Consider the following 17,359-nt stretch of genomic DNA (forward strand, 5'->3'; position numbering starts at 1 on the left):
ATCAAAACTAATTTTTGGATCCTGAACACACTGAGCAAGAATATCAGTTGTGGCCTTGAGACCAGCTGCACTGGCAGGGTTGGTAGTGTCTCCCTCTAACCTTCCTTTTAAGTTCCTCCCAGGAAAGATGCCCATAGGAATCCTGGAGTTGTAGCTCCTGGCACCTAAGTGAAAAAGTGGCTTTGTGTGGCAAATGGGCAGACTGTAGTGGACGCTTGGTGTACTGCCCAGATTCCCCCTCAAGAGTGAAGGACTTATTTCTATAGCTGCTGGCGGTGTTGCCAGCAAATAGCCATCAGATATCAGCTCTCTTCTGGAAGTGCCTGGGTTGAAGACTCCAGGCTCACCCAAGGTCATGCCCTCTCCCAAGGGAGTTCATGCCTTATTACTGGCGGACATGAAGGCACAAAGCCCCAGCTCCCCTCACTCCAACTTGGGACAACCCTGAAGTGCCATTACAGCTTCAAATCTCCTCAAGGAGATGGCTGTTACTTTTATTGAATCTGTATCACAGTCCACTTCCTCACTTTGCCTGATCCTTCTTCCTTCCCTTTCCAAGATGTTGATCCCAAGAGCTCTCCTTAATAAATTTCCTGCATGCACATCTCTGAGTCTTCCTTCTACGGAGGCCAGTTTATGACAATAGGAGGTTGTCCTTATTCTTAGGGGATGTATACTTAAGAGTGAAGTGTCATAACATGGGTAACTTATTTTCAAATTATTCAGGAAAAATGTGTATGCACATATGTATAAAAAGCAGACAAAGAGACAAAGCAAGGATGGTAACATCTTAACAACTGGTGAAACTGGGTGATTCATATATGGATGTTTATTGTAGCATTCTTCTGCCTTTTCTGAGGATTTGACATTTACAAAATATCCAGGTGAAAACAAAATCCCTTTCCTCTATTTTTAATAGGTGTTTCAGTGGGAACAAAATTAGGCTTGTATATTCAATCTGTATCTTTACCTGGGACCTCTTCATTATTTTTAAAACTTTGTTTTGTTTTTCTAATACAATTATTTAAATCTGTACAGGCATATCTTGTTTTATTGCACTTTCCAGCTATTGTGTTTTTATAAATTGAAGAATTGTGGCAACTCTGCATAGAGCAACTCCACCATTTTTTTCTAATAACATGTCCTCACTTCATGTCTCAGTGTCACATTTTGGTAATTCTCACAATATTTCAAACTTTTTCACGATGATTGTATCTGTTATGGTGATTTGTGATCAGTAATCTCTGATGTTACTATTGTAATTGTTTTGGAGTACGAATGTGGCCATGTGACAGTGAACTTGATCCATAAATATTATATGTGTTCTGAATGCTCCACTTACCAGCCGTCCCCTTATCTCTCTACTTCTCCTTGGGCCTCCCTATTCCCTGAGACACAGAATATTGAAATTAGGCCAATTAATGACCCTACAATGGCTTCTGTGTGTTCAAGTGAAAGGAAGTGTTGCACATATCTCATTTTAAATCAAAGGCTAGAAATGATCCCCACGAGCACAAGTAACTAGAGCAAAAATGGACAAATGGGGTCACATTAAGTTAAAAAGCTTCTGCCCAGTGAAAGAAACAACAACATGAAGAGACAACACACAGAATGGATGAAAATATTTGCAAACTATCCATATGACAAGGGATCAATAATGAAAATATATAAGGAGCTCAAACAACTCCATAGGAACAAAATCTAATAATCTAATTTAAAAATTGGCAAAAGATCTGATGAATAGACATTTCTCAAAAGAGGACATACAAATGAGAAACAGGTGTATGAAAAGGTGCTCAACATCACTGATCATCAGATAAATGCAAATCAAAACTATAATGAAACATCATCTCACCCCAGTTAAAATGGCATTTATCCAAAAGACAGACAATAACAAGTGCTGGTGAGGATGTGGAAAAATGAGAACCCTCATACACTGTTGGTGGGAATGTAAATTAGTACAATCACTATCAAGAACAATTCGGAGGTTCCTAAAAAAACTAAAAATAGAGCTACCATATGATCCAGCAATCCCACTGCCAGGTATATACACAAAAAAATGGAAATCAGTATATTGAAGAGATATCTGCATTCCCATGTTTATTGAAGCACTATTCACAAGAGCCAAGATTTAGAAACAACCTAAGTGTTCATCAACGATGAATGGATAAAGAAAATGTGGTTGATTTATACAATGGAGTACTATTCAGTCATAAGAATGAACGAGATCCTGTCATTTCCAACGACGTAGATGGAACTGGCAGTCAGTGCGTTAAGTGAAATAAGCCAGGAACAGAAAGACAAACTTGGCATGTTCTCACTTATTTGCAGGAGCTAAAAATTAAAACAATTGAACTCATGGAGATAGAGAGTCGAATGATGGTTACCAGAGGCTGGGAAGGGTAACTGGGAGAGGGGCAGGGGAGTGAGGAGGGTTAATGGGTCCAAAAAAATAGAAAGAATGAGTAACACCTAATATTTGACAGCATAACAGGGTGACGAAAGTCAATAATAATTTAATTATACATTTAAAAGTAACTAAAAGAGTATAATTGGATTGTTTGTAACACAAAGGAAAAATGCTTGATGTGATGGATACCTGGTTTATCCTGATGTGATTATTACACATTGTATGCCGGTATCAAAATATCTTATGCAGCCCATAAATATACATAACTACTATGTCTCCACAAAAATTAAAAATTAAAATTAAAAAAAGAGAAATAATTAAGCTTAGTGAGGGAGGCATGTTGAAAGCCAAGAAAGGTCAAAAGCTAGGCATCTTGCACCAAACAGCCAAGTGGTGAATGCAAAGAAAAACTTCTTGAAGGAAATTAAAAGTGCTAATTCAGAACACATGAATGATAAGAAAACAAAAGAGCCTTATTGCTGATATAGAGAAAGTTTGACTTGTCTAGATAGAAGATCAAACCAGCGGCAACATTCCCATAAACCGAAACCGAATCCAGAGCAAGCCCCTAACTCTCTTCAATTCTATGAAGACAGAGAGGTGAAGAAGCTGCAGAAGAAAAGTTTGAAGTTATCAGAGGTTGGTTTATGAGGGTTAAGGAAAGACGCCATCTCTATAGCATAAAAATGCAAAGTGAAGCAGCAACTGCTGATGGAGAAGCTGCAGCAAGTTCTCCAGAAGATCTAGCTAAGATCATTGATGAAGGTGGCTACACTAAAAGACAGATCTTCAATGTAGACAAAACAGCCTTCTATTGGGAGATGATGCCATTAAGGACTTTCACAGATAGAGAGAAGTTAATGCTTGGCTTCAAAGCTTCAAATGATAGGCTGACTCTCTTGTTAGGAGCTAAGGTATTTGGTGACTTTAAGTTGAAGCCAATGCATATTTCCCATTCCTCAAGTCTTAGAGCCCGTTAAATTTATGTTACATCTATTTGGCCTGTGCTCCATAAATGTAACAACAAAGCCTGGATGACAGCACATCCGCTTATAGCAAGGTTTACTGATTATTTTAAGCCCACTGTTGAGAACTGTGCTCAGAATAAAAAAGATTTCTTTCAAAATATTACTGCTCATCGACAAAGCACCAGAAACTCTGATGAAGATGTACAAGGAGACAAATGTTGTTCCTATCCCTGCTAACACAGTATCCATTCTGTAGCCCATGGATCAAAGAGTAACTTTGACTTTCAAGTCTTATTATTTAAGAAATACATTTTGTAAGGCTATAGCTGCCATAAATAGTAATTCCTCTGATGGGTCTGGGAAAAATACATTGAAAACCTCCTAGAAAGAACTTACTATTCTAGATTACATCAATAATGCTTGTGATTCAGGAGAAGAGGTCAAAATATCAACATTAATAAGAGTTTAGAAGAAGTTGATTCCAACTTCTACGGATAACTTTGAGAGACTCAACGCTTCAGTGGAGGAAGTAACTGCAGATGTGATAGAAATAGCAAGAAAACTAGAATTAGAAGTGGAGCCTGAAGGTGTGCCTGAACTGCTGCAATCTCATGAGAAAACTTTAATGAGTGTAGAGTTACTTTTTATGAATGCTCAAAGAAAGCAATTTATTGAGATGGCAACTACTTCTGGTGAAGAGTCTATGAACATCATTAAAATGCCAACAAAGGATTTAGAATATTACATAAATTTAGTTGATAAAGCAACTGCAGGGTTTGAGAGGATTGACTCCAATTTTGAAAGTTCTACTGTGGGATAAATGCTATCAAACAGCATCACATGCTACAAAGAAAGCTTTCATGAAAGGAAGAGTTGATTGATGCAGCCAACTTTATTATTGTTTTATTTTAAGAAATTGTCACAGCCACCCCAAACTTCAACAAATTACCACTCAGATCAGTCAGTAGCCATCAACACTGAGGTAAGACCCTCTACCAGGAAAAAGATTATGACTCACTGAAAGCTCAGATGATCATCAACATTTTTTAGCAATAAAGTATTTTAAAATTAAAGTATGTACATTTATAGACATAATGCTATTGCGCACTTAATAGACGACAGTATAGAGGAAACATAACTTTTATATGCACTGGGAAACCAAAAATTCATATGACTCACTTTATTGCAATATTAGCTTTATTGTGGTGGTCTAATACTGAAGTTGCACTATCTCTGAGATATGCCTGTATATCTTCTTTTGAATTCTTCTTCGGTCATAGTTCATAGATTTTTTTATTTTTTGTGCCCTCATTGTTATTTATTAGAAATAATTTATAATTTCTACTTTAATTTTTCTTTTGAACCCAATAGATAGTTAAAAGAGTAGGTTTTGAATATTCATGTCCATAGGGGTTTTGTTGGTAATGAGGTTTTTGTTTGTTTGGCTATTCTTTGGCGATTTCTAGTTTTATTGCATTGTGGTCTGTGAACATATTTCTGCCATTTAGAACATAGTGGAATTTCCTCTGAGAATTCTGCAGAGATGGTTGTTGAATACATCTGTGCTGCCTTCGTCCTTCAATTTAAAACTAGCTACTGAACCTTTTGTGAGCCAAGCAGCTTCTGGGGTTTAGAGATCTAGTGCATCTCTGGGGTCCAGAAGAAGGGAGTTGGCAGAGCAAGTTTCTGCTTCTGAGCCCCACGACAGCCCGGGGACTGGAGGTGCAGAGCCCAGGAGTAATGGTCAGAAGAAAAGTGAAATCGGAAACTTGACCTATGGAAATCCAAGGACCTCCCAAGGGAGAGGCTGCAGCTGCCCCCGTGAGCATTCTTTGGGCTCATTGCTCCAGCTCACACAAAGCTGTGGGGGAAAACAAAAGTGCTAAATCCTCTCCTCACTGGGAAAATGCCAGTCTTGGCAGCTGAAGAGACTAGTGGGCAGAGGGAGACCTTTTGGGACCAACCACTTGCCAGCGGACCCAGCAAGTCAAAGACTGCTGCACCATCCATTACTCAAGAGGCTGGCCTTGCTCTAGATCCCCAGCAGCTGAATATGGGCCCCAGTGGGTCAGCAAAGGAAAATACCAGCCCATCCTGGGGGACCCAGAAGTGAGAAAGCGAAAGAACCAGCATATTGCTGAGAACAACAGCTACAAACCTCCTGGGGGAGAGAGAGGACAGCCTGAACCAAAAACAATGATGACAACAACACGTAAGGAACCACAAATACAGTGTGCATAAATGCACGCATACACACACGCATGCACACACACACGCACACGCACACACATGCACACATACACACACTCATGCACACATGCACACACATACATGCACACGCACACACGCATGCACACACACATGCACACACACACATACGTTCTGGATCTAAAGAATCTCATTTTCAGACTAAAAATTTCAAGAGATGAATCAAAGGATTGCAGAGTCACTGTTGAAACCTGACCTAGAATGCCAAATGGAGAAATGAAACAAAACACAAATCAAAAATGCAAAGAGAGGAAAATTATGAGGTGAAATAAACAGAGTTTGAGGAAATGATGCAGGCAATCAAATACTTGCATATTTGGATTATTCTATGTTGGAATTATTATTATTAGGATAATAGAAATTTGTAAAATAAAGCAGATGGAAGACAGGCAATAATTAAACAAATAATAGAGGAAATTGTCCTTGAAAATTTTCCAATAAAGACTTGATCTGCTGATTTGAAGGACCCACTGAATTCCAAACAGAACTTACACAAAATAATACTCATCTTTAGCCATGTCCTGAAAACAATGACTGAAATCTCAAGTGTTAATATAAAAGCTTACTCATTTCTAGAGAGGGAAAATAAGTAACTTACAAAGAAACAATGAGATGCCATTTGACTTCTCATCTGCATCCGTGGAAGCAAACTATGCTGTAAGTATATCTACAGATTTCTGAGAGAAGAGGAATCCTAAGAGAAAGACTAATAGTAATGTCAGACTGTAAGTCCTGAAGGATCTCAGCCTAGTATTTAGGGAAGGGGAGGAAGAAGATGGAGAGCAAAAGTGTTTCAATATCTTTGCGGGCTGAGGAGATAGAAAACTACTACAAATAGGTCTCTTTAATGTGGGGAAATAGATGCTTTTCTCACATAATGGAGGATTATATAATTGCAATTGTGTATTTTATTCCGAATGTGCAAAAAATACAGATAACCACTCATGGCATGGAAAAGTATAGCACTTCTCTAAGAAACCTATAAAAATCTATAAGAAAATCTAAAAGAAAAAAATCTACAAGAAAATAAAAATCTAATAAATGGCCATGTTACCAAGCCATCAAAAACAAGAAAAAGAGAGAAAGGACAAAGTAAAATAAATAATGAACCTGAGTTGAAATGGATGAAATAAAATAAATTATACCCAGGTTTACACAAACCTCAAATGAGCTGAATTCTCACATTAAAACTCAAAGTTCATTAAATAGGATTGAAGAACAAAAACCAGCCATAGGCTATTGTTAGAAATACTATATCAGTCAGAACTGGTGTAACAGAAACCCAACTTACAGTGGTTTAAATATGTAAGAAATTTAATTTTCCTTGCAGCAGAGAGCTGCTGATATAGGCAGCTGCTCAGAAAACCTCTACCCTCTTCCAGCTTCCCTCACCCTCAGCACCTCTGCTGGGCTTGGTAGCTTACCTGGTGGTGTGACCCCAACCTTCATTCCTAAGCGATCTGAGCCCTTCTTGGTCACCATTCCTCTCATGTATGAGGCCATGATGGATGTACGTGTCCATTTACCATCAAAACTGAGCACCTGATCCATATACCAAGCTCAGGCTCCTTCCTCCTCTGTTGGCTGGTCATAAAGGACCCTTCTCTCCACCCCATGCAGCCATCGGTATGAGCTGAGAGCAAGACAACAGGTGGATGAGATGGGGGTCTGGTTACCTGCTCACGCAGCTCGCTTATGCCATCTGGTCCTCCTTCTGCTCAATCCTCCATGTCCCACTTCTATTCTGGCATGCTGCTGGGCCCACCTGATCTTACGACTTGGTTGATCTGACAAATATCTGACTCATTGTGGATAGTTTTGGCTGCACAATCGTTTGCTTTCCAGTGATCAGGTGTTCCCTCCCTCTGGGGCCAAGTAGCCCTCAGGAGCTTGCGATGGTTAATTTTAGGTGTCAACTGGACTGGGTTAAGGAATAGCTAGAGAACTTGTAAAGCATCACTTCTGGGTGTGTCTGTGAGGGTGTTTCCAGAGGACATTGGCCTGGGACTTGGCGGACTGAGAGGAGGAGATCTGCCCTCATTGTGGGCAGGCACCATCCAATCAGCTGGCACCCGCATAGAACAAAAAAGGCAGGAAAAAAACAAAACAAAACAATTTTCTCTCTCTCTCTCTCTCCCTCTTTCTCTTCTTCTTTCTCCTGGAGCTGGAACACACTTTTTTCTCCTGCCTTTGGACATCGGAACTCCAGGCTCTCCAGGCTTTCCAGCCTCTGGACTTAACAGCAGTCTCTGGACTTACAACAGCAGCCCCCTGGATCTTCAAGCCTTTGGCGTCAGACTAAGAATTATATCAGCAACTTCCTGGTTCTGAGGCTTTTGGGCAGCCATGCTACCAGCATCCCAGCAGTTCCAGCAGAAGGCCTGTTGCAGGACTTCTCAGCCTCCATGAGCATGTGAGCCAATTCCCTTAATACATCTATCTCTTTCTAGATTGATTTATTGATCTAGAAGGATTGATCCTATTGATTCTGTCTCTCTGGAGAACTCTAATATGAGCTATATATCAAAGAGTGTGTAATTCTCTCATGCAGATGACATGACTTGCTCCAGAACCCTGGGGATCTGAGTTGTGATTTTCCCAGTGAGACTTGCCATATACTTTATTCAGTGTCTTTTCTGACCACCAATATCTCTAATACCATAGGGCCTGCTAGGTCGTGTGGCCAAAGCTTCAAGGATACTTGCTTTGCAGGCTGGACCTGCTGCAGAGCTCTTTTCTACTCTTGGTGCCTCTCAAAGGCAGCAGCCTTTCCTTTTACCAGATATTTGGATCAGAGCAGTATTCTCATGTTTGGAATATGCTGCCTCTAGAACCCAAAGAAGTCTATAGGCATGGCACTTTCTTCTTGGTGGTGATGGGAGATGAAAGATAAAAAAATTTTGCCCTTATTTTTGAGGGAATGTTCTAGCTGCTTCAGAACACTGGAACTCAATTTTTAAACCTATTTGGAAGTCCTTGCACTTTTGAAGAGTTTAGTCTTGTACCCTCTGAAGTGCTTGTGTCTTACCAAGTCCTATATGTTCTAGCCACTTCACCCAGTCCAATCAGCATATGTCATCAATAGAGGGGACCAGTGTGATATTCTGTGGATGTCCAGCCAGTTCAGGCCTCTTCATATTATGTCATGACAGCACCAAACAGTTGAGATAACCCCTGGGAAAGACTGTATGTGTACTGTTGTCCAGTCTACCAAATGTGAACTGCTTCTGATACTGTTTTTTGATAGGGATGGAAAAGAACACATTAGCTGCATTGATGGCTGTATGCCAGGTGCCCAAGGCTGTGCTCATCTGCTCTAGTAAAGGTACCACACCTGGCACAGAAGCTGCATTGGGGTTACTGTTTGGCAGAGTTTGCAGTAGTCCACTGTCATCCTCCAGAATATGTCTGGGTTTTGCAGGGGCAAGACTGGTGAATTACACAAGCTATGAGGGGATTACCGCCTCAGCATCATTTAGGTTTTTAAGGATGGCTCCGGTCTCTAATATTCCTCTTTGGATGGATGTGACATTTTAAAAAGTTTACTCATTTGGTTGGGTTGGGGTGTTGGGGGCTATTTCAGAGGCTTCCACTGGTTTTCTTTACTCTGATAGCTCCTACCCCATGGGCCAAGGGACCAGTGTGCGAGCTGTGCCAATTGCCAACATGTCTATTCCAATTGGGGACTGGGGAGATGGCCATGGGGTTGGCCCATGGGTCTAGTGAACCCGTTGTAACCCAGACTTGGGCCAGGATCCCATTTATTTCCTGCTCTTCATATGCCCTCAATTTAATAGGGAGGCTACGATGATGCTTTGGGTTCCTGGGTAAATGTCAATCTGGACCCTGTGCCAATAGTTCTCCATGTTTGAGTGTTCCTCTTTCTCCAGTGTGTGGCCATCTGTCATGGCATCACAGGGTCCTCCTAGGAAGCCAGCCTCTCCTTCAATTCATGTGTTTTAAACACTAAAACTTGTTCCGGTCTGGAAACTAAGTGAAGGAGTGTGACTTTTTTTTGAGGAGTGATCACCCTCAACTACCTGACCAGGAATGTTAAATTGTAAAAAATGTGTATCTTAGTGGTCAGACATTTCTATGTATAATATGCACGAGAAAAAGACTCTCTAGGCATACAGCAGACTGTCAGCCATACCTACCTCTCTGTGGTGGTATTATGGGCCATTTAACTTTATCCTTTTTTGTTTGTTTGTTTTTTAAGACAGAGTTTCACTCTATTGCCCAGGCTGGAGTGCAGTGGCACGATCTCAACTCACTGCAACCTCTGCCTCCTTGGTTCAAGTGATTCTCCTGCCTCAGCCTCCCAAGTAGCTGGGACTACAGATGCACACCACCATGCTTGGCTAATTTTTGTATTTTTAGTAGAGGCGGGATTTCACCATGTTGCCCAGGCTGGTCTCAAACTCCTGACCTCAGGGTATCTACCTGCCTCGGCCTCCCAAAGTGCTGGGATTACAGACATGAGCCACCACGCCCGGCCTAACTTTATTCTTTATACTGAAGGAGTTAAAAATATGCCACTCTGGCATAGTGACTATTTTGAGTTAAAGGCACTTGAAAAACAGCAGGTACAAGAAGATTGCCTTCATCTTCCTTCTGTTACTTAAAAGCAGGACATAAAATTCCCACGTGAAAGATGCCCTCCCTTTAACAGAAAGAAAGTAACATTCTTATCAACGACAGGAAGGTGAGGTCGTGGGAAACCTTTACACACAGACCCGGTTCAACTAATTCCTATCTTCCTAGTCACTTCTCCACCCGATCAACGACCCTAGCCCCAGTCCCTTTGCCTCGTCCCATTTTCATGACTTATGATACTTCGTCCATTTCAGTTTATAAGCATTAATCTCTAACAGCGTCTTTGGGCCTTTGTTTCCTTATGAAGGCTCTTGTGCAGGTAAAACTTGCATTAAATAACTGTGTGTGCTTTTCTCCTGTTGATCTGTCTCACGTCAATTTCATTTTCAGGCCCAGTTAGAAAAAAACTCTAAAAGGGTAAGGTAAAATTTTTCCTCTCCTACAATACTTTAATGTATTTTTCACATTTTTATATTATAGCAAATATATTCTGTCATGCCAGAGATTACATATGTAATATGTGTTTTCTGTCCTCTGGAGAGATGTTCCAGAAAATTGTCTTGGCATAACTGGATGTGGTTGTCAACTCCCTGCTCTCTGAAGGATGGATATGAATATCTGACATCTCTTAAGAAGTCTTCCTAGGAAAGAATCCATTTGAATTACAGAAGGTGGCTCCCTCCCCCAGAGGGGCCCCACTACCTGGGGAAAGAGACTTTAATCAGCCCCTTTGTTAAAAAGTCAAACAAACGCTTGCCATAAAACCCAGTGGTTCTACTCCTAGGTACTCACTCAAGAGAAATAGTTTTAAAAAATTAATCAGATGTGGTGATCTACATCTGTAGTTCCAGCTACTTGGGAGGCTGCGGTGGGAGGATCATTTGAGCCCTGGAGGTTGAGGCTGCAGGGAGCTGTGACCCCATCACTGCATTCCTGTCTGGGCAACAGAGTGAGATCCTGTCTCTAAAAAACCAATAATAAAAAAAGAGAAGTGAGCACATATGTCCATACAAAAACTTATACATTCATGGTCATAGCAGCTTTATTCATGACAGCCCCAAGCTGGACACAACCCAAATATCCACCAAGTGAATGAAAGAATAAATTGGGCTATGATTCCACTTACATAACACCCTCTAGAAAATGCTCACTAATCTAGAGTGACACGAAACAGATCAGTGGTTCCTTGGGGATAGGGGATGGGGGGATGGGAGGGAGGAGTATGAAGGAGCAAGAGGAAACTTTGGGGTTGATGAGAGCAGAGCACTGGAACTTGAGTTCTCCCTGGGATGGGGGTGAGGTGCGTGGGATGTTTTAAACAATGACAGGATCTGCAGTTAGAACTGCTGAGGTTGGACAGTGTCATGCGTACCCCACATTCCAGGAAAGACTTGTCTTATGTGTCCCTAACTCCAAGTGTGTGACAATGATGGTATCTTCTCTTGATTCATCTTCCCTCATTTCAGTGTTGCTCAACCCTTATTTTTAAACTTATAGCTCCTCCAAGGAACCATTTTACATTTTTTTTTCTAATTGTCCACCTCCCCATGAAAATATAATACTGGTCGGGCGAGGTGGCTCACGCCTGTAATCCCAGCACTTAGGGAGGCCGAGGCGGGTGGATCATGAGGTCAGGAGATCAAGACCATCCTGGCTAACACGGTGAAACACCATCTCTACTAAAAATACAAAAAATTAGCTGGGCGTGGTGGCAGGTGCCTGTAGTCCCAGCTACTTGGGAGGCTGAGGCAGGAGAATGGCATGAACCTGGGAGGCGGAGCTTGCAGTGAGCTGACATTGCGCCACTGCACTTCAGCCTGGGAGACAGAGCGAGACTCCGTCTCAAAAAAAAAAAAAGAAAATATAATACTGCAGATATACTGTGTGTCTGTTTACGTACTGTGGTCTTCTGGAGGGCCGCAAATAGATGTAACAGCTAAGATGTTGGGGGCATCCTAAGAACCAATATTCATTCCCGTGGGGGCTCTCTTGACCTGTTGAGAAATCATGACTTATTCCCATTAGAAAAAAATCCAAGTAGGCAGGGAATGTATTGTATTGAAAATGTAATTGTAATGAAATGTAAAGCTGTCTGATTTGACTCTGATGGAAGCATAGTGACACACATAACTACAAAAAAGTGTTTCGCCGGAGCTATGCATTGATGTAGGTTCATGAAAATGGGAGCCTGAAATGAGGCAAAGGGGTTTGGCAGGCAGAGAGCTTTCAACCCAGGCAGAGAAGTGGCAGTCTTTTCTGTGCAACCAGAGCCCTCTGCTGGGCATTTCAGGAACATCCTCCAATAAATTGAACGCAGCCCATTCATTTAGCAGCTGTTTGCCCAGCATCCATCACAGGCCGTGCACTGAGAGCTAGGCTTGGGTTTGTGGCCCAGCAAGGTTTAATAACTGAGTCAGAACCACACAGTGGTGAGCAGTCACACTGGCATTCAGAGTCACTTTTCTCTGACTCCAAACCCCACAGTCCCCTCCTCTGGAGTTCCCAGCCAAGTTCCTACTGGCTTTAGAGGGGAGTCCCCTCCCTGGCCTCTGAGACAGAAAGGAAGATGAGGGGCAGGCAGGAATAGGGTAGAAGTGTGGGATATTTAGGGCATTATCACCTGATGATTTCCCTTTTCTCCTAGAAGTTGGAGCAGAAGAGGAGTGAGGATGACTTGGGTTAAGTCTTGTGGTTCTGGCTTTCTGCAAAGGGCTGTTCCACAAAGACTGAGAAAAAAACTGAGGCTCTGTAGAAACAGAGGCAGAAGTGGCAGAAGAAAATCTTGATGCTTCCCCAGTAAATTCCCATCAGTGATAGAGGTTAAAGAAAATGTGGTACATATACACCATGGAATATTACGTAGCCATAAAAAGGAACAAGATCCTGTACTTTGCAGGGACATGGATGGAGCTGGAGGCCATTATCCTTAGCAAACTAACGCAGGAACAGAAAACCAAATACTGCATGTTCTCACTTATAAGTGGAAGCTAAGTGATGAGAACACATGGACGCATGGAGGGGAAAAACACACACTGGGGTGGGGGTCAAAGGGCAGAGGTGGGAAAAAGGAGAGCATCAGGAAGAATAGCTAATGGATGATGGGCTTAATACCTGGGTGATGGGATGCTCTATGCAGCAAACCACCATGGCACATGTTTACCTATGTAACAAATCTTCACATCCTGCACATGTACCCCTGAACTTAAAATAAAAGTTGGAAATAAAAAAAAGAGATACTCAGGTAAGACTAAACCACACATGAGGAATTGGAACCAGGGTCCTGTGAGTCTAACTCGCATGGCTCAAGAGGGTTGGTTCCCCTAGGGAGCTGCTCCTTCCTCTTGGTGCGGTGTAGACAGGGTGTTAGGGAAGAGCCCCAGGCTCACTGAGGATGGCCAGGAATAAACCTGCCATGGTTCTAGAGGTGCCCAAAGCAGGCAACGGATGAGAGCAAGACAGTTTCTCACTCCAAGCGCAGCAAGCAACATGTGCATCTGCAGAGCTGTGCTGGTTTCCCTGCCCTCAGGTCCCACAGGTGACGCCATGGACTCAGATGGATGCTACCCACTCCATGGGCTGCCGTGAAGCTGTGGAACTCAAGGCCAAAGGTTCAGCATACTTTGAGAAAGCAGCAAACACTGTGGCAAGCAGCAAATAAGCCAGTCTCTCCCCTAGGGAGCAAGCGGTGACACAGGAATCACACAGAGGTCTCCTCACTCCGTGTACAGGGGCCTGCGTGACTAGCTGCTAGTTGTTTATTACCTGTGAGCAACCAGAGACATTATGAAGACAGCCTGAGGTCTCATCCAGGGGCAAGGGAAGAACTAGTCCTATAGAACAGATTTAAAGGGATAGTGGAAAATAAAAATAAAGCTACTTTACAATTTTGTACCATGAGTACCATGAGTCATGTTTGGTCAGGACATGGCTGGGACAGCTTTGCTGGGAAGCAGTGGATGATGTGGTTCCTCGCCATGGATGAGCACCCTAGTGGGCTAAGGTGCACTAAGTCAGTGCCTAGGGTCCATGCGAGCACTATCCATGGAACCCCATGCAACACCAGTGCCAAGGACCAGCTTCTCCCAGGAGCAGGAGGCAAGATAAATATTGAGACAATCTCTACCAAGATGGGATGGAGAAACAACATTCTCTCCCCACCACTGCCTCAGCAGTGCATCTGTGTACCCCTCCGTCCCCCAAGTTCAGCATTCATCCTAAAGAGGAGGAGGTGAAAGAAGAAAAAACAATTTTGACTGTGTCTGAGTTCTCCATCTGAAAAGACTCAGAAGTCTCTGAATTTGATTTAGTTTATCAGCATGGGACTAGATTAGGCCTTCTTCATCCAGCAGAATGGGGACACGCAGAGTCAGACATGCAGCTGCTTGCGTAACTAGCTACTAGTTGTTCATTACCTAAGAGGAATCATAGAGGTTATGGGGACTGCCTGCCTGAGGTCCCATCCAGGTGCAGGGCGAGGGCTAGCCCTATTGTACAGATTTAAAGGGATAATGGAAAATACCACACAAATCACACTCCTAGACATGTATCCCAGAGAAATGAAGATTTATGTTCACTCCAAAAGATGGACATGAATGTCCATAGCAGCTTGATTTGTAACAGCCAAAATCGAAACAATCTAGATGTCCTTCACTGGGCAAATGGTTGGTTAAACAAACGGTGGTGCACACGCACCAGGGAATACCACTCAGTGATAAAAAGGAAAGTCATGTTGTAGAAAGTCATTTTGGGGAGCCATGATTTTGAAAATCTGTATTCACCACAAACATAAGGTAGACGCCTCAGTGCTGTTAGGTGATTTAGTTTCTTTCTTTTCCTCTTCCCTTCTCCATTCCAGTAATAACAGCTAACCCATATTGTGTGTGGATCACTGCCAAGATCCTTTTTTATAAATTAGATTTCATTTTCAGATAATTGTAGATTCACATGCATTTGCATGAAATGATACAGGGAGATCCTGTGTACCCTTAACCCAGTATACTCCAGTGGTAACATCTTGCAAAACAATATCATAGCCAAGATATTGACAATAAGACAGTCAGGATACAGAACATGTCAATCAGCACCAGCATCCCTCACGGTGCCGTTGTAGCCACCCTCCCTTCCTTCCAATCACACCCCCTCTTTAGCTCCTACAACAACTTATCTGTTCTCCATTTGTAACATTTTGTCATTTCAAGAATGCTATACAAACAGAATGATACTGAGATGGGAACAGCAGTGGGTGGTCGCAGGAGGATGGAAAAACTGAAAAAAGAACTAGCCAAAGGCAGGGTGCGGTGGCTTATGCCTGTAATCCCAACACTTTGGGGGCTGAGGCGGACAGATCACTTGAGGTCAGGAGTTCGAGACCAGCCTGGCCAACATGATGAAACCCCCACCCTTACTAAAAATACAAAAATTAGCCGGGCGTGGTGGCGGGTACCTGTAGTCTCAGCTACTCAGGAGGCTGAGGCAGGAGAATCGCTTGAACCTGGGAGGTGGCAGTTGCAGTGAGCTGAGATCATGCCACTGCACTCCAGCCTGGGCAACAGAGTGAGACTCTGTTTAAAAAAAAAAGGAAGGAAGGAAGGAAGGAAGGAAAGAAAAAAGAGAAAGAAAGAAGAAAGAAAGAAAGAAAGAAAGAAAGAAAGAGGGAGAAAGAAAGAAAGGAATCAGTCAAAGAAACAAGAACTAGGCAAAGAAACCATAGCATAACAGAAAACACAAAATAAGGGAAAGAAAATGGCTAAAACTCTGGTCAGGGCGACAATGTCTGTGACTCTTCCAGGCAAATCCAAATAAGGCAGAAAGGGGGTAATAACTGGAGTGGAGGGGGGGGGGTGTCCCTGAAATCCCCTCCTTTTCCAGGATATTCCACCCCTTAATTAAAGAAACACTCATAAAATTAGACACCCAAACTCCATTATGTGTGACTGGTTCTCTCAAGGAGGCCCACACTTCTCTCTTAAGTGTGTACTTTCAATTTGCAATAAAAGCTTCTTGCCTTTGGCTTTATTCTGACTCATCCCTGAGCTCTTTCTTGTGATGGTGCCAATAATCTGGACACCAGCTGGAGTTGGGGCCTTACTGGCATCTAGAGACCCTCCTGAGCCCTCGAGCACCAATACAGTATGTAACTTTTTTGACTCAGCACAATTCTCTGGCGATTCATCCAGGCTGTTGCATGTATCAGTAGCTCATTCCTTTTGATCATTGAGTGGCATCCTATGGTATCCATGCACCACAGTTTGTTTAACCCAGTGAAGGGCATCTAGATTGTTTTCAGTTTTGGGTTATTACAAATAAAGCTGTTATGTACATCTATGTCTATTTTTTAGAGTGAACACAAATTTTCATTTCTCTGGGATAAATGCCCAAGATTGAAATTGTTGGTTCTTATGGTTGTAGTTGCATAGTTTTTAAAGAAATTGTCAAACTGTTTTCCAGAGTGGCGGTACCATTTTACATTTTCATTAGCAATGTACAATGGTCCCGTTTTTCCACATCCTCACCAGCATTTGGTGTTGTCACTATTTTTTATTTTAGTCATTCTGATGTGGATGCAGTTATAGCTCATTGTGTTTTTAATTTGCACTTCTCTAATGGATGTTAAACATCTTTTCATGTACTTACTTACTATCTGTATATCTTTTTTGATAAAATGTCTTTTGCCCATTTTCTAATTTAATTTTTTTTCTGTTAAGGTTTGAGAATTCCTTATATCAGAGGATATATAATAATATTTGCAAACCATTTATACAACAAAGTACTGGTACATTTTAGGTACTAGTTCTTTGTTGTATGACTGGTTTGCAAATATTTTCTCCCAGTGTGTAGCCTGTCTTTTCATCTTTGTAGCAAGGTCTTCTGAAGCACAAAAATTTTAATTTGATGAAGTCCAATGTTTCCTTTTATGGATTGTGCTTTCGTTGTCAATTCTTTGCCTCACTATGTAGATCCCAAATATTTTCTCTTATTTTTTTTCTGAAAGTTTTATCTCTTATAATTTAAATCTGTGGTTGATTTTAAGTTAATTTTAATGTAAGGTGTGAGACCTAGGGCGAAGTTCTGTTCTTTCTCTCTTTCTTTTCTTTATTCTTCTCCTTCTTTTTTCTTT

The 17,359-nt window shown here is 41.9% G+C and overlaps 1 long non-coding RNA gene across 1 annotated transcript in view; it reads left to right on the plus strand.

Annotated features, from left to right (window-relative positions):
• Window positions 1-17,359, plus strand: part of LOC129021626 (uncharacterized) — a 38,063-nt gene that overhangs the window by 18,825 nt on the left and 1,879 nt on the right. Inside the window, exon 3 of the long non-coding RNA XR_008496096.1 lies at window positions 7,811-8,059. This is a non-coding gene — a long non-coding RNA (uncharacterized LOC129021626). The remainder of the gene's footprint in view (window positions 1-7,810; window positions 8,060-17,359) is intronic.

The sequence above is a fragment of the Pongo pygmaeus genome, chromosome 21 (genome assembly GCF_028885625.2).
Source record: "Pongo pygmaeus isolate AG05252 chromosome 21, NHGRI_mPonPyg2-v2.0_pri, whole genome shotgun sequence".
Lineage (NCBI taxonomy): Eukaryota > Metazoa > Chordata > Mammalia > Primates > Hominidae > Pongo > Pongo pygmaeus.